Source organism: Chelonia mydas, chromosome 3 (assembly GCF_015237465.2).
Source record: "Chelonia mydas isolate rCheMyd1 chromosome 3, rCheMyd1.pri.v2, whole genome shotgun sequence".
NCBI lineage: Eukaryota > Metazoa > Chordata > Testudines > Cheloniidae > Chelonia > Chelonia mydas.
The window spans coordinates 59,595,669-59,621,330 of NC_057851.1; the positions used below are offsets into that span (position 1 = coordinate 59,595,669).

The 25,662-nt window shown below is 44.4% G+C and overlaps 1 protein-coding gene across 4 annotated transcripts in view; it reads right to left on the bottom strand.

Annotated features, from left to right (window-relative positions):
- The window catches only part of LOC102939288 (pleckstrin homology domain interacting protein), a 309,900-nt gene that overhangs the window by 200,530 nt on the left and 83,708 nt on the right, over window positions 1–25,662 (bottom strand). The gene's annotated exons all lie outside the window — the stretch shown is intronic.

Below are 25,662 nucleotides of genomic sequence, written 5' to 3' on the forward strand. Positions count from 1 at the left end.
TACAAAGTATGCTAAGTGCCAACAGTATATACAAATTATGCATCTATAAATGTACACACGAGCCCTACAGCAAGCTGAATCTAAATTCTTTAGCAAGGCCTTTTAGTTTCTGCAGAACTCCAGGGCAACAAACTGTAGATACTGCAAACAGCCTAATTTATACTTTAAAACTGAGGTTTATATTGAATATGAAAATGAATAATGAATCAGTACAGTTTTGCTTGTATTTATTTTATGTTAAATTTAATATTTTATGTTATACCCGTATTTCTATTCTCTCCTCACATCAGCTAGTCCTTCATGCACTCCCAACTTAAGAAATGCTAGCATATATCTTCTGAATATATTTCCTCACCTTTCCGGCATGCTTTAATAAGCAGTGAAACAGATAACTTTTAAAGCATAAAAAAAAATCTTTATTAATGCCCATTAAGATGAATGGGGCAATTCACAGCACTCAGAGCTGTTCCAGGTTCTCTGCAAACTCAGGCAGGCATTTCTGTCCCAGTTACAGTCAATTCACATTTTGACGGTTTCCTTTGAAACCATAACAGATGTTTTGGTTTTGTTTTAAATAAAATCCAAGACCCTGGGAAGAACAAGTGAAAGGTCTGTCCGTAGCTTGTCCTTTGTTCCCCCTGAGAGCACAAAGATGTAGATAGGTGACTAGTGTCAGACACCTCAGTGCTTTTGAAAATCCCACTAGGTGCCTATCTGCACATTTGGGAACCTAAATACTTTTAAAAACTGTATATGACTTGCTTAAAGTCACACAGGAAGCGTGTGACAGACCAGGGAATTGAGCCCATTCTTCCAGAGTCACAGGCCCTTACCACTGGGACCATTCTTCCTCTCCATAGGGATACACACCCCAGCAAGTTAAAAACTTCACCCCAGAAAGTTAACTTATGTTTTATGAGCTCTAATTCAGAGACCATGGATGAGAGTCAGACATATGTCACCACCACTTTCTGTAAAACTGAACAGGTTCCAGTTCTAACTCAGCTAAAAAAAATCCAATTTGTTACAGCACAACTATGAGACCCAGGTTTATGTTGGCACATAGATAAAATTCATTAATTAAAAGGGACTGCAGGAGAAGAGGGGATTCTGGGCCTTGAGTCCTGGTATCATATGTTATGTGCCATGCCTACAAGTTAGATTTATGACAGCAGCCTAGAAAGAACCTACTCACTCTTCCCATCCAAATAATATTCAAAGTATAATATAATATATATGGGATGATTTTTTCTCTCTCTATTATTATTAAAGCAGAAACTGGAATGATTTGGGTGATGTCCTAGATAGAGGAGAAGGGATGAAATATTGTAAGAAAGTTCCTTGACACTTAGAAAAAGAGGATGCTACAGTAACAACAACAGTAGAGGGCCTTGAAGTGGTGGCAAGGGAGGAAAGTTTAATATGGGCAGGGGAAAGTCTGAGAAGAATCTAGTCAAGGAACTGAGATAAAATTAAAGAAGAGAAAAAGGAGAGTGCAAAAGAGACCAGCAGTACCAGGGAGAGCAGCTCTGTCTACAATGAGTAAATAACTAGAATACCCTGGTCCTAAAATTCACAACTCCTTCTTCTTGTTTGAGGGATTCCACAGCCTTCCTTTATCGGACCATGCTGTGATTCAAGCATACTTCCCCACCCCACCAGTATCCAGATTCCAATCCCATTCCACACAGCCTCCCTTGGTCCTTGAACTCATGCACTTCTTTCCCTTGGTACTGGGGCCTCACAGCCCCCCTTGGGCTGTACTGTGATTCAGGCAGTCTTCCCCAGCCCACCAGTCTCCCTTCTGGTTCTCAAGCCAGAGAACCCCCAACCTGACTTGATGCTCTCCTACAAATTCTATTCTCCAGGCTGTCTGCCCTGTGACTCTTGGCGTCACCCAACTCCCACTCTCCCCCTCAGAACCTGGAATTGAAGCAAGGTTCTCAAAATCTTGAACTTCTTCTGATGCGGTCTGCAAATAGCTGTAAAAATTGCAGGCAAAATGTGGGTTTTATCTCCCCCTCTAGTCCACTCACAAAGGTGGACAACCTACAACTGTTAACAGTTACTATGAGCTTAGTGGCAGACATCTGTCTGTAAGTCTAAAGGTTTCAATCCTGCTGAGTGTGTTTAACTTCATCCCACTGTAGTCAATGAGGCTGTCTGTAGGAACTGATGGCTCTTTGCAGAAGTTGAAAGACGTGTAGTAAATTAAGGGGATTGCAGGAGAAGAATGGCCACCTTGGAGAACTGGATTCCATCTCCGCCTTTACCAAAGTATTCTAAGTGATGCTGGACAAGTCATTTAAGCAAATTTTTTCACATTCCTCATGTTCTGGGTGCCCAAATTGAGACCCTGGGGTCTGACTTGCAGAAGTACTAAGCATTCACAGCAAAATGAAGTCAGTGATAGCTCTGCTGTGAACATATGAAGTGTTTTATAACACTAAATATTCTGAAAAAAACAGGCCCTAGATATCTCAAGTTGGGCACCAAAAATTTGGTTAGTCTCTCTGTGCCTCTATTTCCCATCTGTGAAATGGGGATTATATCATCTTATCTGACAACAGTGTTTTGAAGATAAAATTATTACATTTGTGAAAAAGTCTGGTGGTGACCACCATTAAAATGTCAACAAGGAAATTAATAATTCTGTATTCAGAGCCCAGTTTGAAGGTGGTGAAATAAATAAAACTTGGGGTCACATACTAAATTTTGAGGATAAAGAAAGATATTCTGAAAGATTTTCAGGATACTTCAATGGAGGGAACAAATTCTTCAGATTTGGTAACACTGGTCTGATACTGGTTCTCTAACTATCATAAAAGGCAGAATTGAGCCATCTAGAATATCTGAAAAAACCAATACATATACAGGCTCTGTTCTTTACAAAACTAGTTTTGCAAAGACAGTCTTTTCATATCTGTTCTTAAAATATTTATTTTCTCTTTCTTTCCAGCAAGATACTGTTGTTCTATTAAAAAGATACTAAAAAAATTGCTCCTGATACTATAAGTATTGATTATATCTAATTAGCATTGTAGTGAAATTCTAAGTAAAGCCGTGCGCGGATAAAAAAATGTATATCCACGGATATAAAGCGGATATCCACAGAGCTCTTGAGACAATGAGCGGGATTAGCAGGGTTGGGCCATGGCAAGCGACCGGGCCAGGAACCGCAATGGCAAAAGCAGCAGCATGTCGGGTTGCGACTCGCAGCGATGTGAGATTCCTGTCTTGGAGTCTGTGAGCCGCTTGCACACATGACCAGTGACAGCTGCCACTGAATCTGGTGCCCGGCCCAGTGGGCAGGGCTGGGGGAAGCACAGCCATGCTGCAGCTACCCAGGCTGGACACTGGCTCCTACGAGTGGTGGCCCAACATGCTGCTGCTTTCTCCACTGCACTTCCTGGCCCGGTCACTGGCCATAGTCCTGCTGGCCTCATTCATTGTCACTAGAGCACTGCAGATATCAGCTTTCTATCCGCAGATATAAATTTTGTATCACTCAGAGCTCCAATTCTAAGATGCAGTCTAATATGCATATTCTGTATATACAAATTATTATTATAAATAGAATTTGTGTACATTAAATACAAAAATTACTATTATAATACATTCTATGTAGGTCACGCACACACACACACGGAAAATAAAGACGAGAGGTTACGAGACTAAATTAAAGAAGAATGAAAGTCACAGAACACAGTTACACACGTTTAAGTGTAAAAGGCTGCATGCACAAGTTTAAGACAGTCTCTGCTTGATTTTACCCTAACAAAACAAAGAGATGAAGATGATATTAACCTATCAAAATACACTCTAAAGTATTTAAATAGGATGGAATCTGACAACCTAAAAACAAGTAGCAAAATCTGAATGAATCACTGAGAAAAGAGTAAAGCAGCGCAAACAAAAAAGTATTTTTAAAAACAAACTTTCAATTATTACAGCGTTGCTTCTCCAAACTATGATCCAATGTGAAATTAGGGCAGTAAATATTTGCAATTGTACATTCCTGTTTTAATAGTTTGATGGCATGTGATCTCTCTAAATACTGTGTAGTATTTTAATCTGGAGGGCTATAACATACCATATCGTTTGCTTTTTTATGCACTGGGATTTGAATCACAATATATTCTATTGCTTTATCCTCAGTTCAAGTTTTACTTCAGTAGTACTGAACTTCCCCACTTATGTGTCTTTCCAGTACAGTTTCATACCCCCATTACTGCAGAATACTATAGCTCCACAGCAAACAGAAAAGTCTAAAGAGGGTCAACAAAACACAGGGATGTGCATGTGATGGGGGCTCCATCTTTAAAGAAGTCTAAATATTTAACATGGAGACAAGAATATAAAAATGAATGGTAGAGAAACCATTTGGATACACACTTGTGCGCACTTTATAAAATGAAACAGCAGCACTGTTCAAATACATGAACTCTAATACAACCCAATTAACAAAAGTAATTCACTGCCACAGGATACTCCGGTAAATAGCTTAGTAATATTCAGAAAAGATTAGACGTATGAAATAAATATACCATCCCCAGTTCACTACTACAGCTAGAACAAAATTAGAGTTATCAGTTTTGATGCTTCAGGAAAGAACCAGATTGTTTAGCTAATGTCAGGAAAAGATTGCCCACTCACCCCTGCCCAATAGGAAAGTACTGCACAATTCACTAGAGGTATTATAAAAACAGAAAGAAAGGGCATTTCACTTTTCTTTGAAACACTGAGCATAGGTCACTGCCAAAGACATGAGAACATACTACTCGAACCATTTGTTTGTTCCTTTGTAGCTATCTCTTGTTAAACTTTACAGACACTGAAATCAACACTGCCTGTGTATAGAGAAATTACTTTTCAGAATATTTAACCATATGTCAGAGATGTCTCTCCCTCTCATTTACACACATAAGGTATCTCTTGTAACTCTTATCTATGTAATGTAGAGTTGCTGTCATGTACAGTTAGTGTCATGGTAGTGCTGGAAGTGATGCCTATAGCTAAGGCTGCCTAACACTTTCAATTACAGTAACTCCTCGCTAAACATTGATGTTATGTTATTGAAAAATGCTACTTTAAGTGAAACAATGTTAAGCGAATCCGATTTCCCCATAAGAATTAATGTAAAGGGGGGGGTTAGGTTCCAGGGAAATTTTTTTCACCAGACAAAAGACTATATATGTATACACACACACAAACATATATACACAGTATAAGTTTTAAACAAACAATTTAATACTGTACACAGCAATGATGATTGTGAAGCTTGGTTGAGGTGGAGGAGTCAGAGGGTGGAATATTTCCCAGGGAATGCCTTACTGCTAAATGATGAACTAGTACTTGGCTGAGCTCTCAAGCGTTAACACATTGTTGTTAATGTAGCCTCACACAATACAAGGGAGCACAAATGGAGGGAGGAGACACAGCATGGCAAAGAGAGATAGAGACTGTGTGTGTGTGTGTGTGTGTGTGTGTGTGTGTGTGTGTGTGTGTGTGTGTGTGTGTGTGTGTGTGTGTGTGTGTGTGGCATTGCTCCTTTAAGTACACTGCCTTTTTAAGTAAATCAGCAAGTTGAGACAACAGCTGCTGCTAGCAAGCTCCCTCAATCCTGAGCCCTCTATTGTCCGGTCCCCGCCCCGAGATATGGTAAAGCAGCAAACGGCAGTGTGGGGAGGGACAGCTGAACTGCCTGGCAAGTGACAGCCTCCTGGGCGACTGCCACACAGGGAACTTAGGGGAGCTGATGGGGGGCTGCCGGTCCACCCTAGTTCCAAGCCTCCAGCAGCTAGCTCCAACGGGCTGCTCTTCCTGCAAGCAGTGGACAAAGCAGGTGGCTGCCAAACAAGATTATAAGAGAGCACTGCACAACTTTAAACGAGCATGTTCTCTAATTGATCAGCAACGTAGCAATGAAGAAACAACATTAACCGGGACAACGTTAAGTGAGGAGTTACTGTACAAAACCTTGTTTTCAGTTTCTTATCAACTTTCCCAAAATTAAACTGTTCAGTCTGAAATTTTCTATGCCAGGTATCTGCTTCAAGCTGAATTTTTTTTAAAAAAAAATTTTCAGCAAAACCAGGTCAGCAGCTTCTGGAAATGAAATTAGGGAAAAACAAGTTTTGCCCATACTGATTTTTTTAACTATTGTGCTGAGAAGCTCTAGCCTCTCCATGATTTGGAGCAGGGGCCTGAATTTTGGCAAGAGGGGGGTGGTGGTGGGGAAGAATCACCTGGGTGTCACGGGATGTGCCTTTTTCCATCCCTACGAAGAACCACCCAAATCTGGCCAAATTATAATTCTCTAAGAAACCTCAGCTTTCACAGGCTCAGTAGAGACTTGTTAGAGTTTGGCAGCAAAATTTAGCCAAAGATGCCATCTGTACTAACCATACTCCATCCCTGAGCTACAGGAGCTAAGCAGAACTTTTCCTGTAGTTTTTCCTTCCAGCAACCAGAGGCTGCTGTGACAGAAAAACAGTGTAAAATAACTGCAGAATACCGTATCCAAGTTGCTGAAGATACCACCCAAAAATGCAGAGAAAAGTATCATATGGAAAATTTTGCCAAGTGCTCAGACTAATGTAAAAGAAGATTAAAGTTTCTTTTGTACAAGTGTTCCAGATTTCTCATGCACGGTTGTTCAGCATACTAAAAGTTCATGGGGAAAAAAGAAGACCTAACCGTCCTCCAGCGTGACTTACAAGTTCAAAATTTCTTCTGCAGCCACCAGCTGCCTCCCGGTTAGCTGACTGAAAAGGGTATCTGATGCCCCATCTTCAGATCAACAATACTCAGTAGAATTCTGAGGAAGAGAAATGTCTCTACACTTGCATCTGTCTACTATATATATATATGCTGGAATTGAGAAGAACTTTGATTAAAACAAACTACCTGATTTACACAAGGAAATCTACTGAGGGGCTCAGAATTTACCAGAATAATTGAAGATGTTTTTAGGAGAACATGACAGACTACATACTAATGACACCACTGTCAGAGTGGAAGTCTGGCTGATCTAACAAACAAACAAACAAAAAACTGGATCGACACAAGTCGAATCAAAAGATGTTTGAGGTACTATGGAACCCATTTCTTCACCAACATGAGGCTGAAAAATCATAATCTTCAGTTTTCTTCCTTTTCTAGCATTAAGAATTGAAGATCTAGATTTCTACCTGAAATCTACGTTTTTAACAGATGTTCTGTCCCAGTTAACTTATTGCATCAAGATGTTGGAATGTTGTAAAAATAAAATAATGGAAGACAGGATAGCTGAATTCAAAATTTTGGAAATTTTAAAATATTTGCACTCCTATTCCAGCCATCTCAGTATTAACTGAGCAGGTCTATCCACATGAAAATTGGTTTGGTCAAACTTCATAATAGATGCTGTAAAATCAAAGGCTGCTAAAAAGTATCTTACTTGATATTCCGATTTATACATCCAAAGATTGCATTAGCCCTTTTAGCCATGGAGGATATGCCTATATATGGAAGGGAAAAAAACACACACCACATGGCAGCAAGTCTAAGAGCCTGGGTCAACTGAGTCAGGCTTGAGCTCCAGGACTAAAAATAGCAGTGCAGATATTTGGGCTCGGGCTGGAGCCTGGGCTCCATGATCCTCCCCTATTCTTGGTTTTCAGAGCCCAGGCTCAAGCCTGAGCCCAAACTTCCACACTGATATTTTTAGCCCTGTAGTACGAGCTCCGCAACACCAAATCAGTTGATCCTGGCTCTGAGACTCTCTGCCACAGGTCTGTTTTTGCAGTGTCGATGTACACAGAGTCATACTTCAAGCTCACATTCAGATGATTACCCACTATGACCCCAAGGTCTCTTGCAGAGTCACTGCTTACCAGAAAAGGGTCTGCCATCCTGTAAGTATGAACTGCATTCTTTCTTCCTAGCTACATTTGGCTGTATTAAAACACATTTATTGTACCCAGTATACCCAAATGATCCAGATTTCTCTAAAAGTGACCTGCCCTCTTCATTATTCACAACTTCCCCAGTCTGTGTGTCACCTGCAAACTTTATTAAAAATGATTTTATGTTTCCTCCAGGTCCCACCAACTTCAGTTGCAGTCCTCCATGCTCAGCACTTCTGAAAATAAGGATCCAGGTCTCACACTGGACACCTAGAATGAAATACACCAAATAGTGGCCAGCTGTGAACATGTGTTTAAATGACTTGCCCAGAATTGCACAGAAAGTCTATGACAGAGGCAGGGATAGAATTCAGTTGCCTTAACCACTACCCATCCTTTCTCTTCTTGTAGTCCCCTGCCTAATTCACTTTCTGCAACAAATGAGGTAGCTGTCATACAAATAATCTAATTCCCTATACAACACCAATTCATTCCATTTTATTGTCTTGTTAATTACAAGCAAGACTCGGGAAAGAGCAACGGGAAAGGAACAACTTCATTGTATGGAACTGGGGAAAAAGTTACTTATAAACTGGGCAATTGATATTAAAATTAGTGTGACAATGAACATTGAAACCATTACCACAAAAATCGCATTTTAAGCAATTTTGCTTCCTCCTTCAGTCTCTTTCTTTCTACCTCACCACCAGTTTCTCTCTAAAAGCGTGGCATGACTTCAGACACGGTCATTAACAAGGCTTCATCATTGGATCCCATTTAGCTGTAACCAGCCTCCATCACCACTCCATGTTGTATAGGCCCACTTATAGTCTCATGCCTAAAATATTTCAATAGCTGAACCTAGAGCTTCATTCTTCGCACATTACCACTACACTACCATGTACTTCACTAGCAATTTTCTCTTTTGAAAAAAGATGAAAATGTTGCTATAGCAACACCACAAATTTTTGTAAGACACACTCTCTTCTTTCATATTGTTTAGCTTCTTACTTTTCAGGCAACTAACATTCACAAGATCTCAAAACTACAAGCCTCGTCAAACAGACATGCAACTAAATGCTTTTATTAAGAGAAATGTGATTAAAATGACTGGTTTAAAAAAATCAGACAAACTTGCATCCTTGTCATTTTTTGCTGAGCTTTGGACTCAAATTAATAGTAAGAATCAAGGAAAATCATGCACTCATCTGTATACAAATGCAACAGCTAGCTTTCTATGAAGCAAAGTAGTGATTATCAGCAAATTTATGAAAAGTACCATTATTTGTAGTGCAGTAATGTAAAGGGATCCCAATCACAGACCAAGGCCTTAAGCTAGTGGGCACTCTATAAACACAAAAGAGTTCCCCGCCCCAAAGAGCTTATGTGCTCTATATAATTTGTATTCACTTCCATTCTTACAGTGTATGATTGATGTCAGTTATCATTTCATTTTCTGCCACAGTTACAGTTTGACACTGCACCCATCTTACTGTCTAAGGAGACTGCCTTATAAATTGGAATTTCTACTACGTGTTATATGACATTTTAAAAGCTATCTATAAAACCACCATCTTTTGAATAAAATACTTATTAACTGTCAATTAGCTCTACAAATACAAGTATAGGGACTTATAAATATCCTTTACAAAGGTTCCAACTTGTGGTTCATCTGCACTGGTGTAACTGAATCACAGGAAACAACTAGCAAGTGAAAAAATTATTTCTGGGACTTGTTGCCACCAGCGCAAACTGTAGGTGTCTATTTAGCAATGTCCATTCCAGGGAGGAAGATAAACACAAAAAAGAAAAGAAATCTGAGGGAAAAAGCCCCTGGAGGTTCATCACCTTCTGATTTAAACAGGAAATGCTTCAGTCAAATGATGCAGCAGAGAACACAATGATGTTGATCTTTCAGTATCTTCTCATCTGCATACAAATTCACATTGGACCAGTCAACACCATGTCCAAGTGCCAACACCTACTAAAAGTATTAACAGCGCACTGGACAGTTTTATTCAGCTCCTATGAAGAAATAACTCACTTTGTGCAGTGACAAAAGCTCCAAAGTACAGGAGAGGAGGGTAGGTAGCGGGGCACCCATATGGACACACCTCTCAAAGAACCATCTTTACTGCACAAGGTAACTTCTTTTTCGAGTAGTGACTTTCTGGGTGCTTCACTGTAGGCAACTCCCGACCAGTACGCTTTTTGGAGGGCTGGGACTTCAGATTCTGGGGTCAGTCACAGATGACAGTACTGTGGAGCCAAAGATGGCATCAGAGGCAGAGTCCCCAGTGATGGCATAATGTTCTGAGAAGATGTGGACTGATGCCCATGCCACCACTCTGCAGATCTCTGAGATAGGAACATCCTTAAAGAAGGTAACAGATGAGATCAATCTTGTGGAATGTGCACAGATGGAGTCTGCAGAGGTGATGTTATGAATCTGGTAGCACTGACTAATGCAATTCGAGACCCACTTAGAGAGTCTTTGGGCTGATATTGCTGAGCCCTTAGATCTTTACACCATGGAGAGGAACAGTCTAGGGGACTTCATAAAGGCTTTTGTCCTATTGAGGTAGAATGCTAGGGCTCTCTTAACATCTCTGGTATGTAGTATAGCCTCCCTACTGTCTTGGTGAGGCCTGGTGTAGAAGATGGGAAGGTGGATTGACTGGTTCATGTGAAAAGAGAAGGTTACTTTAGAAATGAACTTTGGGTGCGGCCTGAGCGTAACCTTATCTGGAAAGAACACTGTGTAAGGGGTTGCACCCATCAGAACTGCTATCTCCCCTATTCTTCTAGCTGAGCTAATGATCAGAAAAGCCATTTTCATTGATAGGTATGTAGCGAAGAGGTGGCCATAGGCTTAAAGAGGGGCCTGGTTAGCCCTTTCAGCACCAGGTTTAGGTCCAATGAGGGAGTAGAAAGTAGAGGCTGAGGGAAGAGGTTTGTTAGACCTTTAAGGAATTGCTTGATAGTTGGGTGCGATAGCACTGAGTACCCCTCTGTGGGTTGGTGAAATGCTGTAACAGCTGCTAGATGGACCCTGAGAGCGCTCAGGGATAAACCCAATTTTTAAAGGTTAGGACATATTCCAGAATATGTAGAGGAGTTGCTAACACTGGAGAGATTTGTTGGGACATGCACCAAATCTGAAACCCGAACCATTTCTGCAGGTGAGTGCGCCGCGTGAAGGACTTTCTACCGTGTGGTAGAACCTCTTGTACTTCCTTTGAGCATGAGCTTTCTAGATGCTGGAACCACGTAGGAGCTATGCTTTGAGGCAGAGAATCCCCAAGTTTGGATGTATGGTTTGCCCTTTGTCTTGTGAGAGGAGGTGTGGAGTGGCTGGAAGGGAGATTGGAAGGCACATCACGAGCTGCATCAGGTAAGGGTATCAGATCGGTCTTGCCCAAGTAGGAGCAATCAGGATTACGTAAGTTCCGTACACCTTTACCTTTAGCAGGACCTTTAGCAGAAGAGGAAATGGAGAGAAGGCATAAAGAAGGTCCTTGTCCCAGTGGAGGAATACAGCAACACCCAGATAGTGCTGTCCCATCCCCACCCAGGAGCAGTATCATGGGCACTTCCTGTTCTGGTAAGTGGCAAACAGATCTGTGGATGGTCTTCCCCACCATGTGACCAAGTCTTAGAGTACTGACGGGTGCAGCTCCCACTCGTGATCATGTGGAATTTGTGACTGAGCTTGTCTGTTATCGAACTCTGTGTGCCCAGGAGGTAAGCCACGGACAAGATGACCAGAGATGCACCAGCTCCACAGACTCTGTGCATAGGAAGGGCAACCTGGCCCCTCCCTGGCAGCTGATGTAATACATGCAGGCTATGTTGTCTGTTAGGATCTTCATATGTGATCAGTGGGAGGAAATGGGTGAAGGCATTCCTGACCATTCTCAATTTAAGGAGATTGATGTGTAGGGATATCTCCACAGATGACCATTTGCCTTGTGGTGTGAGGCCATTTAAACGTGTGTACCAACCTATGAGCGGTGCATCCATGGTAAGGAGTGATGATGCTGACACCTGTAAAAAAGGGATCCCTTTGCATGCTTTGGCTGGGTTCTTCTACCATTCCAGGCAGTTTTTGCTCCTGGGAGGTAGTGACAGGGTTTGTCCAGACTGTCCCTGTTCAGTCTGTAAACCGAACTGAACCACAGTTGGAGGCATTGCATGTGGAGTCTGGCGTGCAGTATCATCGCTGTGCTTCCTGCCATATGCCCAAGGAGTCGAAGGCAGAGACTGGCTGGTATCTGAGGGCAGCATCTGAGTGAGACCAGGAATAAGAACCTGTCTTGAGGTAGGAAAACTTTGGCCTGTAGCACATCTAGGTCGGTCCCTATGAACTCCAGGCTTTGCACTGGTCTGAGAGTCGACTTCTCCATGCTGATCTGTAGGCCCAGTTCTGTGAAGAAGCATATCATGGTCTTGGTGGCTCAATGAGCCTCCTGAAGCAATCAGGCTCAGAGGAGACAATCATTCAGGTACAGGTAGATCATTATCCTTTGTGATCATAGATGAGCGGCTGTCACTTATAGAACTTTGAAAAATACTCTCGGGGCCAATGGAAGTCCAAAGGGAAGGATTCCTTATTGGTAATAGTGGCATCCCAGCGTAAACCTGAGAAATTGTCTGAGAGTCGGTAGTATTGAAATATGAAAGTAGGAAGCCTGTAGGTCCAAGACTGAAAACCAGTCTCCCTTTCCCAACGATGGAATGATATTCAATAAGATGACACCTTAAACTTCTGAGCTTTGACAAACTTCTTGAGAGTTGTGAGGTCCAAAATGGGTTTCCAACCTCCCTTCCTTTTTGGTATTAGGAATTAACGAGAGTAGAACCCCTTGCCTCATAGATGTTGAGGTACTGGTTCTATAGCTCCTAACTGCAGGAGTCGATCTATCTCCTGACGAAGTAGACTCTCATAAGAAGGGTCCCTGAACAGCGACAGGGAAGATTGTGGCAGAGGGGGTAAGGAGGTGAAGTGGATGGAGTACACTGATCTAACGATCTCTAGGACTCATCTGTCCAACATTATGCGCTCCCAGGCACTGCGGAGCACTGACAATGGCAGTCAAACGGGTGCATGATCACAGAAAGTAGTGAGGAATAGTCTTGTGGTGCCTCAACCTACCCATCAAAAGTTGTTCTTAGGGGCCGGAGGTTGGCTCGACAATTGAGAACCAGGTTTCCGTTTAGTGAATTTTCCTGTTGTCCTTTGGGGTGCACAGCAATGTTGTGATGGGAATCGGGATGAATAAGGCCTGGGCTCGGATTGGAGGCTAAAATGTCTCTTTTGCCGTGGTGTGCAGATTCCCAGAGTTCTGAGGGTGGCCCTGGAATCCTTCAAGGAGCAGAGAGTGGCACAGGTCTTCTCAGCAAAGAGCATCACACCCTCGAAGTGGAAGTCCTCCACTGCAGTCTGCATCTCCTTCGGGAATACTAAGAGTTAGAGCCATGACTCCCATCTCATGACCACAACAGTGGAGATGGATCTGGCAGCCGTGTCAGTGGCATTGAGGACCGATTTCAATGATGTTTTTGCCACCAGTTGCCCCTCCTAGATGATGACCTTGAAGGAATCTTGAGAACTCTCTGGCAGATTGTCAGTAAAGTCACTTAACTTATAATTTATGTAACCGTATTTTGCCAGGAGTGTCTGGTAGTTGGCAATATAAAATTGTAAAGTGCCTGAGGAATACGCCTTCCTACCAAACAGACCAAGGCACTTCCAGTCTCAGTCATAGGGAGTAGTCCTGGAATGATGTTGTCAGCCTTGAGAGTTTAAAGTGCCCACCACGATGGAATTGGGTGGTGGGTGAGTGAAAAAGAACTCTGATTCATTTGCGGGGAACATAATATTTCTTGTCTGCCTGCTTGCACCTGGGGGCTACCAATGCCAGAGTTTGTCACACCACCTTAGTCGGGTCTAGGATAGTCTTGTTGATTGAGAGGACCATTTTCGAGGAGGACAAAGAGTGGAGGATGTCGATGAGCTGGTGGTGCGTGTCTTTGAACTCCCTCCAATGGTATGGGGAGGGTGTCCACTACTCTTTTCGCCAGCTCCTGAAACAGGTGGAAGTCATCTGCCATGGAAGGTGGTGAAGGCAGAACTGCTTCATTCAGGGAAGAGGGGGATACAGCTTTTGGTGTTATCTCCTCCTCCGTGTCCTCTTCTTGATCCACCATTTCTTGAGGCTCTGAGGCCCTCGATGATGTGGCCTGGAGGGTTGTCAGGTGATGCATGAAGCCTGTGAGGCAGTCTATCCATGTGCCTCCCAGAGATCCCAGTATGGCCACTGCAGTGGCACAGGGCCTGGTGGAGGTGCCCATGGATGGCTGTACCAAGATGGTGGTGATCCCATCTGCTGCTACATTCCCAAACCCTGTTGATAGCGGGTCCCTTATGGAGCTTGGGAGGAGTACTGTGAAATCCCTTCCAGTTCACTTTCTGAACCCTCACTTGATAGTGAAGGAGCATGGCATGACTGTGGGGAGATAACCTGTGCCCGGCAATGGCTCGATGTCATGATCTCAGTACCGAGGGGCAGGGTGTCGGGTGTTTCTGTCATGCCTAGGTCACTGATCTGATGGAATTCCACTATACCAAGTGCCCCAGCATTGGTGCCAGGGGAGATGGAGACCCCGTCTGTACTTGTCTCTCCATTACTGAACGGGCTATTAAAGCTCATGGTACTGATGTCAACTCACGTACTGAAGTCCACTCACATACCAAGGGCATTTTAGGGCTTTTGCCCTTATTTCTCAGTACCTGTACCCAAAGGATCTGTGAGCCTATCAACAGTACCAGATACTGATGACCGCCATGAGGCATGCGTACCAGATTGTGGTCTCAGTGCCGGCAGTGCAGAGATACAGAGAAAGATAGTGATAGCTTTTGGTTATCCCTGGACTTGTTGAGGGAACTTCCTGCTCTCCTTTTTAACTTGTGAGAGGAGTCCCCAGCCCATTTCTTCGATCTATTAGCCTTCAAAGTCGAAGGGAAGACTCATGCCTGCCTGTGGGCTGAGGTCAGAGAGCCGCCTACATAAAGATGACTTTTTGGCTAAGCTCTCTATCCTTGTGGGTAGGAATTGCTTGGCAAAGGAAACACTTCTGTTCAGTGTCGCCCTGGCCGAGACAGCGGATGCACTGAGAGTGCTTGTCCAAGATCGGGATTACCTTGCTGCAAGTGCAAAACTTCTTAAAACCCGCAGAGCCGGGCATACCCTTCTCGAGGAGGGGGTTTGACAAAAGAACAAAGTCCTTTCTTCATCTTCTTTTTTTCTTTAAGGCACAGCCAAATAAACGGAAAAGGAAAAGAAACATGAGAGGCTTCTAAAGAAGCTAAAATTTAGTAAATGAAAGAGTTAACTATACGCAAGTGCACAGCTAAAGGCTCAGTCTCTAGCACGGGCAGCTGAGAAAGAATTGAGGATGGTTAACCCGTGCGTCCTTCAAATCAAGGGCGGTGTACCTGTCTCCTGGATCCAGGGAGGAAACGATGGAGGCTATGGAGACATGAGAAATGTCAACTTCTTGAGATATTTGTTGAGGTGGCACAGATCCAGTATGGGTCTTAGGCCCCCTTTTGCTTTCAAGATTAAGAAAAAGCAGGAGTAGAAACCTTTCCCCCTCATGTCTCGAGGGACCTCCTCTACCGCCCCCAGTCGTAGGAGGTTCTCTAACTCCAGAACAAGGAGTTGCTCCTGAGAAAGATCTCTGAAGAGGGATGGAGAAGGGGGGTAGGAGGGAGGAGGTGAACTGCAGGGTGTAGCCCAAAGAGATTATACTGAGTACACAACCATGCTGAAAGGAAGAAGGGAGATGGTACTTAAACCCCATGTCTCTGTCTTTTCTCCTGAAGATGCTTTGCTGAGGAGGCCCCCAGGACCTGGGCAGTGGAGGAGATCTGAACTGCCTCCTTGTTGCTTGTGGAAGCCCAGCGAGTGCAGAGTGGCCCAGGACTTTTTTAGACCATTCAGCCTCACTTCTGTCTGCCCTGAGAGCAGTCCATTCCCTTTGTACAGAAGCCTGGATGGAGGACTGCATCTCCTGGGACAGACCTGAGGATTGGAGCCAGGAACTGTTCCTCATTACCACAGCCGAGGCAACAACTCTGGCAGCTGAATCGGCCATGTACCAGGCCATCTGGAGGAAGCATCTTGCCACCGCCTTGCACTCCTCCAGGATGGACGCAAACTCCTGACTGAGGTCCTGTGGCAAGGTGTCCTTAACCTTGTTGAGAGAGTCCTAAAAATTGAAGTTATACCTCCCCAACAAGGCCTGGTGGTTGGACACCCTAAACTGTAGACTTGCAGCTGAATAAACTTTTCTTCCGAAAAAGTCTAGCCTTTTTGCATCCTTATTTTTAGGTGTGGCACTCGCCTGACCCTGCCTGTCCCTCTCGTTGGCTTCTGATACAACCAGCAACCCAGGTGGCGAGTGTGTATAGAGGTATTCAAACCCATTAGCGGGGACATAATATTTCTTTTTGGCTCCTTTGGAGGTGGGAGGAATAGATGAAGGTCTCCCACAGGGCCTTAGCAATTGGCAGCACAACCTGTGCCAGGGTTGCTGCCGTGAGCACATCGAAGAGTGTGTCCTACTGCTTTGCCAGGTCCTTGTCCTCCAGGCCTAGATTAGAGGCCAATCTTCTAAGCAGGGCTTGGTGCTCCTTGAAATCATCAGGAGGGCTGGCGTGAGAGGGGCCCGCCACCACTTTGTCCGGCGACAAAGACAATGATGGCACCATGAGAGAGGGCTCCCTCTGTGACGGCATCTGTTCTTCCAACCCTGTGTCAAAGTCTGTGCCATGTTCCGACTCAGTACCAGTGGTACAGGGGGTTGCTTATCCAAGGCAGCCAAGGAGGAGTGGTACGAATAAGGCATCGTTATCATAGGTACGCCCCACAGGGTTCCAGTAGGACCACTGGGCTGACCAGTGGCCCGACTGCCACGTGGTCATCGAGGGTGCTGATCTGGCCTCCAATGCCAGAGGAGACCAGTGCTTCCTCAGCAAAGGGATAAACTCCCATTCCAACTCAGACCAGGTGGGGCCATGGAGGCTTGCGTCTGGCAGCGCACTTTGGGTGCAGGGAACCAGCGCCTGGAAAGTGGCGACCAACGCCTTTCCAGGGAATGGCGCTGAGGCGACAGGGACATAGACCACGCTGGGGCGTCAGCTGATGGGAGACAACCAGGTACTAGGAATGCAGAGACCGGTGCCTTGATGTGGGTGATGTGCACTGTGTTCGTGGGGACCGTGAACGCGGTGCCAGCCAACTGAGCCATCTGGCCGGTGACCGAGGTTGCGATGCTGGGGTTTGTGGCCAGGGAACTACGCCTCTGCTCCAGGGACTGATGGCGCTCCACTGTCCTTTGAGGTGGCCCCATGGCCAGCTTGCCCTTGGGTTGGGGAGCCTTAGCGAGATCTACTGCTGGGCACGTCATGGGCAGCACCAGAAGGGTCATTCGATCCCTAGCCACCTGGAAGCCCTCAGGAGTTGAAGGCACCAATAGGTGCCAAGATCCCCTACCACTCCCAGGAGTCAGAGGCGGATCCCTGGATGGGTTGGGGGGTCCAGACAGAGCGATACCCTTTTGGGGCCCCAGGGTGGGCTTATGGCATTAACTGCATCCTTTGTCCAACACCTCCTTCCCCTCTTTATTCTGTGCCAAGGAATCATGCTGCTTCTTGTGGAGTTTCTTGGGCACTGGCAAGGGGTAATGGTGCCAGGAGGGACCCAGTACTGACAGGGCACTCCACACCGATACCGATGTACTGGGCATTGAATTGGAGCGGGACGGCTCCGACGCCAAGCGAAGTGAAGCCTCCTTGAGGACGGCCTTTAGGCAGATGTCCCGCTCTTTCTGAGTCCCAGGACCAAAGTTTTTACAGATTCTGCACTTCTCCTTTATGTGCGACTCTCCCAAGCACTTAAGCAGCCGCTATGGGGGTTTCTAACAGGCACAGGCTGTTGCAGGGTGAACACAGTTTGAACCCTAGGAACTGGTATATGCCCCACCCAGGGCAGAGTCCCTGTTGGGAGCCCAGCTACTAACGCTTAACACTTAAACACCAAGTACTAGCAACTATATACAAAGGGACAGTCAACAGATTGTTAGAAAACCGCTATCCACTTGGGAGACAAGAGGAAGGTATTCCAACCAACCGTCACAGGCAGTAAGGAGGCATAGGGACAGCAGTGCCTCATATACCAGCGCATGAGTATGGCACTACAGAGGTTGCCACAGTTGGCTCTATGCATACCGCTAAGGCAAAAAATTCCAACAACTCTGCATGTGGGCATGGACACACCTAGAATGGAATCGACATGTGCAAGCACTTGAACAGTTTTATCCACAACAGACTAAATAAAGACGGTGTACCAGTATTTAAAATAGTGATGGCTGAGGATAACACAGTGTTGCAGACTCTCTCACATCTGAAATTTTGCAAGGTCAAAATTCCGCAAAATATTTAATAATAAGAGTTTACAAGTAACAGCTCCACCAAGGTCAAAAGAGTTACAGAGCAGAAGTCACTTAGTATCAGAAGGAAACCAAATTATTTTGAAAGCATTCCATAAAGGCATTAGCATCCCTGAGTGCTATAAGAGGCAAGAATATAGTACCAAATGACTTATCATTATGTTCCGATTATGCCTCTGGCGTTTAGGGCAGTGATGAAGCTCCTCCACTCCTGTCTGTTTCTGGCTAGTCTTTCAATGGTTCCCCAGCTGTGCCCCAGGTTTTTCAGCTCGGCTTCCACTGCTCTTTGCCATGTTGTTTTCGGGTACCCTCATTTTCACTTGCCTTCAGGTGTCCATGTTATTGCTACTCTGGAGATGGAATCAGTTTCCATCTGAAACACATGACCGACCCATCTCCAACGCCTCCTGGCAATGATGGTGCTCAGATCCTCTTCGCTGCACTGTGTCAATAGATCTTGGTTTGAGATTGTCCTGGGCCAAAAGATACAGAGGATTTTTCTGAGGCAGGTTGTATGGAATAAAGATAGCTTGGACATGTCATACTTTCTCATTCCCCAGCATTCTGCACTATAAAGTAGTGTTGAAAGTACGCAGCTCTGATAAATCTTAAGTTTGTTTTTGGTGGTGTATTTTGATGATTTCCAGACTGTATTTAAGCTCCTGAAGGTGTTCCTGGCTTTACTGATTTTGTTCCGGATGTCCTGGCTTGTTCCACTGTCCTGGCTGATGGTGCTGCCCAAGTATGTGAATGTTTCTACATTGGTGAGAACATAATCCTCTATCCGTACCGGTGACAGTGAGGCAATATTAAAGGTCATGATATCTGTCTTATTGCGGTGGATTTTCAGTCCAGTTTGCTGGCTGAATGTGTTGAGTCAAGTTGTTTTTTCTTGTATATGGTGTCAGGTATGTGATAGGAGAATGACATCATCTGCGAAGTCCAGGTCTTCAAGGGATGAAAAGAGTGTCCATTTAATGCCTCTTGGCACGTCTTCTGTTGTACGCCGCATTATCTAGTTAATGGCAATGTTGAAGAGGATTGTAGACATGACACAATCCTGACATACTCCTGTTTTGACTTCAAAACTGAGCTCACTGTGATCAACACTGCATGTAAAGTTGAAACAGAAGCTTTTGATGACATTGATTATATGGGAAAGAATTCCATATGCCCACAGAATGCGCCACCGGCTGGTCCTGTGAATGCTATCAAAAGCCTTCTCGAAGTCTATGGGATTTATGTAGAGTTGCCATTGCCATTCTAAGCACAGTTCTATTATGTATCATAGAGCGAACATCTGGTCTGTGCAACCACGACCTTTCCAAAAACCAGGTTGCAATAAAATGACTTGTAGTAAAAATATAAACCAACTTTAAAACAACATAAATTTTATGAACAAATTCTTCTAAAAATACACAGAGCACAAGTACCTTGTGAATAGAAAAAAGAAAAATGAATTTCTAGCCCTTAAAATTCTGAAGACAATCTACTAAACATGAATCAATGTAAAATGATGAAAAGCTGTCTTCCTAATTCTTCAAAAAGACAGCTCTAGCATCTCTGCTGATGCTAACAGGCAGAAGCCCCTGCAACGTGCAGCAGCTGCCCTTAGGTTCAGTGGCGGCATTAGTTTATTCTAGCACTACACAATACCCTGAATTCTCCCACACCCACATAAATATGGCTTGTAGCTGAAAATACTCAATGGAGGTAGTTTAATTACCTGACTTCATTTTCAAGAATGGGGTTTTTATCTTGCTCTCAAGGTACCCCAGCCCCATACCCTGCAATTCAATTTGTACAATGTTGTACAAGTGGTCCAGCTAATCCTTTCACCTATCATACAGGGCCAAGGTGGGGAAGGAGACAAGAACTTGTAACTACCTTCAGATACTCATCTTCTTGGCTCTGTAGGCCTCAAATTGCTAAACTGTTCTCCAGATACTCTAGCTCACCACAATACGCTTCTGGTTCTCTCCACCTACTGACAGCAAGCTGAACTCTCGCTCTGGCTCCCTGATCCTTGGCTGCTTGAGCGTGGAATAGCTCAGGGAACATACATGGCAAAACAATTAACTACCTCTTGTGGAAAAAGGCAGAGAGCAACAGGGAGTGAAAGCAGGTCTCACCATTGCAGAGAGACACAACAAATGGCCAGGCATTGGCTGCAGCAAAATGGCAAATTCTGTGCCACCTTGGAAAAACGCCAAATTCAGTACCTAATGAGTCCATGTGATTCTGACTGAAATGAATGGGACAGGTCACAACTCTTAAGGTATTATTTCAGGCTCTGCCAACAGATTCAGGCTTCACTGTATTGGCTCACAAATCAGTTCACGTTCTCAATATTATTTCCACAACCCTTCAAGACTAGAAACATTAAAAAAGAAAAACAAATTTTAAAAACACAATTCTGGGAAAAGGAGTGAATTCTGAGGCAAATTCAGCATTTGCATAATAAACAGGGCCCTGATGATAACTACAACATTGTGAAATTATGATCCATTTCACTATTATTCAGAATCCTGGGTACAGCAGTGAGATGGGCAAAGAACATCAAATTAACTGCTGGTTAGGAAAGCTATGAACAGCAGCAAACAATCAGCTGAATTACGCCCTGGGAAGGACCACCCAACATGTATGAAGGCAGGGAGAAAAGCACAGTGAGCACAGGAGACATAGCAGCAGTCAGGAACTGAGGCTATTCTTCTCAAGAGTCTGCTAACTCATATAAAAAGTACAAACTGTGTGATCTTCATTAGGATTTTACTTGAGTTAAGAACACCTTTTTTTCCCTGGTGAAGGCAATACCTTTCATACGAGCTAATCTGTGCAGAATGTTCTAAGAAGACTCTGATCACTTACAGAATTGGTTTATCTGCAGCAGAATGTTTCATTGATATAGTAGTTGATATACATCAGTGGTTCTCAACCTATTTACCACTGTGGGCCACATATGCAGCTCTCTGAGTTATGTGGGCCGCATCCACACAATATAGATACTACCTGTATGGCCCTGAGGATGTCACATGGGTCACAGCTGTGTGCTGCTTGGGCCGTGGGTTGAGGACCACTGATTTAGATGCTTTTAAGGCACTGAAACTGGGGGGGGGAGGGGGGGGGGAGGGGCGAGAATGGCAGTGATGCATCTTCTACAATTGGTCAGTGCTAAAGATAAATCCTAAGAGCACTTCTCACATCTAGGTTGTGCTACACTTTCACATATTTGAGGCTTTGGAGTAAAAATTGAAGGAAGAATGGTCTCCTATGGATATATGAAAGAACTTATCTTGATAACAAACAAACCTAAAGTACAAAGAACTGAAAGGTTACTTACTAGTAAATGAAGGTTGATTACCTGTAACCAGAGTTCTTTGCAATGACTGCATATTTACACTTATAGGCACTATGCCACCTGGTGGCACTTTACAGTAGAACCTTTTCCAAGCAGTGCCTAGTGGAGTACACGTACACACACTCTAAACCCTCCGTTCAGTGTCTCTGAATGTTCCTAAGGTGAGGCTATAAAGGGGCGCTGCACCCTCTACCGTCTCAACTGCTTTCACTGCCAACCCAGATGACCATGATAGATCTCTGAGAAAGAGCAGAAGGCGGGAGGGAAGGGTGAATATGCAGAGACATTTCAAAGAACTCTGGTTACAAGTAATGTTTATTTCTTCTTTGAGTGGCGCTGCATGGGTAGTTTGAAAAGCAGTGCTGAAAACCCCGGAGACGAGGTCAGAGTCCTAACTGAACAGTGATTGTAACACTGCTCTGCCAAATGTGGCATCCACTCTAGAAGCAAGATCCAGCACATAATGTTTAGTGAATGCGTACACTGACTTCCATGTAGTACCCTTGCATGTTTCCCTAATAGTAACACATTTAAATAAAGCAAAAAATATTGCTACAGCTCCAGCAGAATGAGATCGTTAGACAGCTCAGGAATTTGAGTTAACTCATAACTCAGTGCATTGTTTTAACCCATCTTGAAACAGTCTGAGTGGACTCACTATAACCCATACAATTCTTAGCATAAGAAACAATCTAGATGACTTCCTAAAACTCCTAATTCAGTAGTAAGCAAGAGCTCTTCTAGCACCTATAGAGTATGTAATGCAAACTCAACATTACTAAGCACGAGGTTTGGGAAAGAAAACCAGTAAATTAACTGTATGATCATGTGAAACTGATATTAATTTTGTTAAAATCCTGGGATCAGGTCTAAGAACCACTTTACCTTTGTGAAAATTATTAAATGGAGGATCAGCCATCAGGACATGCAATTCACTCATCCTTCTGGCTGATGTAACAACGGTGATGAAGACCTCTTTAAAAGCTGAATAAAATAATGAACAGTCTGCCATGTGTTTGAACGGTGACCCCATAAGCCTAGACAACAATACCAAGTTAAGGTCTCAAGAAGGGACAGGATCCCTTAAAAGGAGGATATATGTTAGATCAGGGGTTCTCACAACAAAATTTTTGGTGGCCTCAGAGTGTGGCCACCAACTCTTGCTGGTCGCCGCTCTGACAAATTTTCCTAAAATACTTAATTAACTTTGAGGAAAACAAATAAACATGCATATATACACATCCAAATCATTGTAATTTATGTATGTAGGGTTTTTTTTGCAGACTCGATAAAAATAATGTAGTTGTATTATGGTGCCCCTGGCCCCTGCTGCCTCCCCCTCACGCATCACTTCTGGCCCCCGCCCCCCACCAATCGCCTCTAGTCCTGCTGCCTTCCCTGGGCCCCCCAGGGATCCCTCTAGCCCCATGCCTTCCCCATCCCTTCCCTCCCTCCCCCCCCGCCCCAGAGTTCCATGGCTGAAGCCAGGAAGGGGGGTCTGAAGCCTGCCCCTGGACTCCCGCAGCTGAAGCCCTCTTCCAGAGCCCCTGAGCACTGCAGGGAGGGGCCACTGCTTTGCCCCCTCCCCATCTCTGCCCATGAAGCAGTCGTGGCCACACGAAAAACCCCTAGTGGCCGCATTTGAGAAATGCTCTGCTAGGTAATCTCTTCATAAACCTTTTGACATAATCATATACAAATAGTGACCTACCCCCAACCAAATCATGATAAGCTGAACAGCACTCAAGTGAACTCTTAAAGAATAATCATAGAATCATAGGACTGGAAGGGACCTCGAGAGGTCATCTAGTCCAGTCCCCTGCACTCATGGCTGAACTAAGTATTATCTAGACCATTCCTGGCAGGTGTTTGTCTAACCTGCTCTTAAATATCTCCAATGATGGAGATTCCACAACCTCCCTAGGCAATTTATTGCAGTGCTTAACCACCCTCACAGTTAGGATATTTTTCCTAATGTCCAACCTAAACCTCCCTTCCTGCAATTTATGCCCATTGCTTCTTGTCTTCTCCTCAGTGGTTAAGAACAACAATTTTTCTCTCTCCTCCTTGTAACAACCTTTTATATACTTGAAAACTGTTATCAGGTCCCCTCTCAGTCTTCTCTTTTCCAGAATGAGACAATCCTTCAAACTTTAAGTACATTAAATACTCCAGAATACAGGGCATAGAAGTTGACACTGGAGAATCAGATTTTCCCTCCATCCAAGTGACAAATCTAGTCCATTTTAACTGGTACCATTCTCTTGTGGATAATTTTCTAGAACTGAACTGTACATTCCCTACCAAGGAAGAACATGACCGTTTGAGACTAATCGAAGTCCAACGGCCCAAGCTATCAGATGAAGAGACTGCAGGTCTGGATTGGCAATCTTGCCTTGTTGCTGTGACAAAATATCCAGAGACAGAGGAAGATGCACGCTCTGTATGACAACTGTAGCAGGTCTGTGTAACACTGCTGTCTTGGCCAAGCTGGAACAATCAAAATCACTTTTGCTCTGTCCTGCTGAGTCTTCTTAATCACTTTCTGAATTAATGCCAGAGAGGGGAATCACCTTCTGGTAATGAAAGACAAAGTTGGGAAATCATTTCTTTTATTTTTAGAAACCTCTCTTCTGGAATAAAAGCTCTTCCTGCACTGAGTCCAGTATGGAACTTATAAAAGGAATCCTCTAAGTCAGGCAGAGATTTGACTTTTTGCGATTGAGAAGCCATCTGTGATGGGGTGTAATTCTTCACTCTGGCATCTGTTGCCAGCTGTCATAGGAATTAGCTCTTCTCGCCAGTGCGCCCTCTTCTGGTGATGCCTCGCCACCGTCACTTCTGCTCTGGGACCCACATCACTCCCAGAACCGCAGCATCCTCTTCAGTGACACAGCCCTCTGACTGTGCTTCACTCCGTGCTCCCCCATTCCAGGGGGCCTGCAGTCCGCTATCCAGCCACTTCCCTCAGTGGCAACTGCAGCCCACTATCTGGCCCACTTCCTCAGTGGCAAAGGGGGGAGGGGACCCCAGGCCTGCCCACTACTGCAGGTCCTAGCCCAGGGACCCTGTAGAAGGCCGCTGCTTGTGGCACCCCCTCCAACTCTTCAGTAGGTTGCCCTGGGCCACTTCCCCGCAGCCCCAGCACCCTCTTTACCCTTGCCTCAGGGCCTCAGCTTGCAGATCCTTTAGCTTTTAGCTACCCAGGTCTCTTCCTGCAGCACTGCTCTATCCAGGGTGCTTGCTGCCTTCAGCCTGCAAGGCAGCCTGTCCACCTCCCTCCTCAAGCTCCAGGGAGTGATTAAAGCTGCTCTGCAGCCCTCTCTGACTGGTCACACCTCGCAGCCCCTCTCTGATTGGCCTCCTGTGCAGACTCTTAAGGGCTGTTTTTAACCCCTTTTCTGCCAGTGAGGGACAGCCGCCCCATCACACCATCCCATGTCCAAAATGAAGCAGATTGTAAATCAGATGTGAAACAACTGAACATTGTGTTAAGCTGCTTTAAGCAGACAATCCTCCAAGTATGGGTAAATAAAAATACCTTACTTTCTCAGCTGCGTCACTATCACAGAATGGCACTTGAAAAAACCTCTTGATGCAGCTGACAGACCACATGTAACCACCTTGTACTGGAAATGGCATTCTGCTACCATGAACCTCAGGTATTTTTAATGACTGTGCCAAACAGAGATATAAGTGAGGAAATTATGGAGTTAACATTCTCAACTGGAATTTTTGGATGTTCTTGTTTAAACTCCTTAAGTTGAAATATTGAACATACACCCACATCTTTTTCTGTATTGTAAAATATCTTGAATACAATCCGTGACTCTAAAGATATTAGCGTACCTCCTCGATAGCTCCTATCTGCAGTACCTTGTGAACATCTGTAAGTAAAAA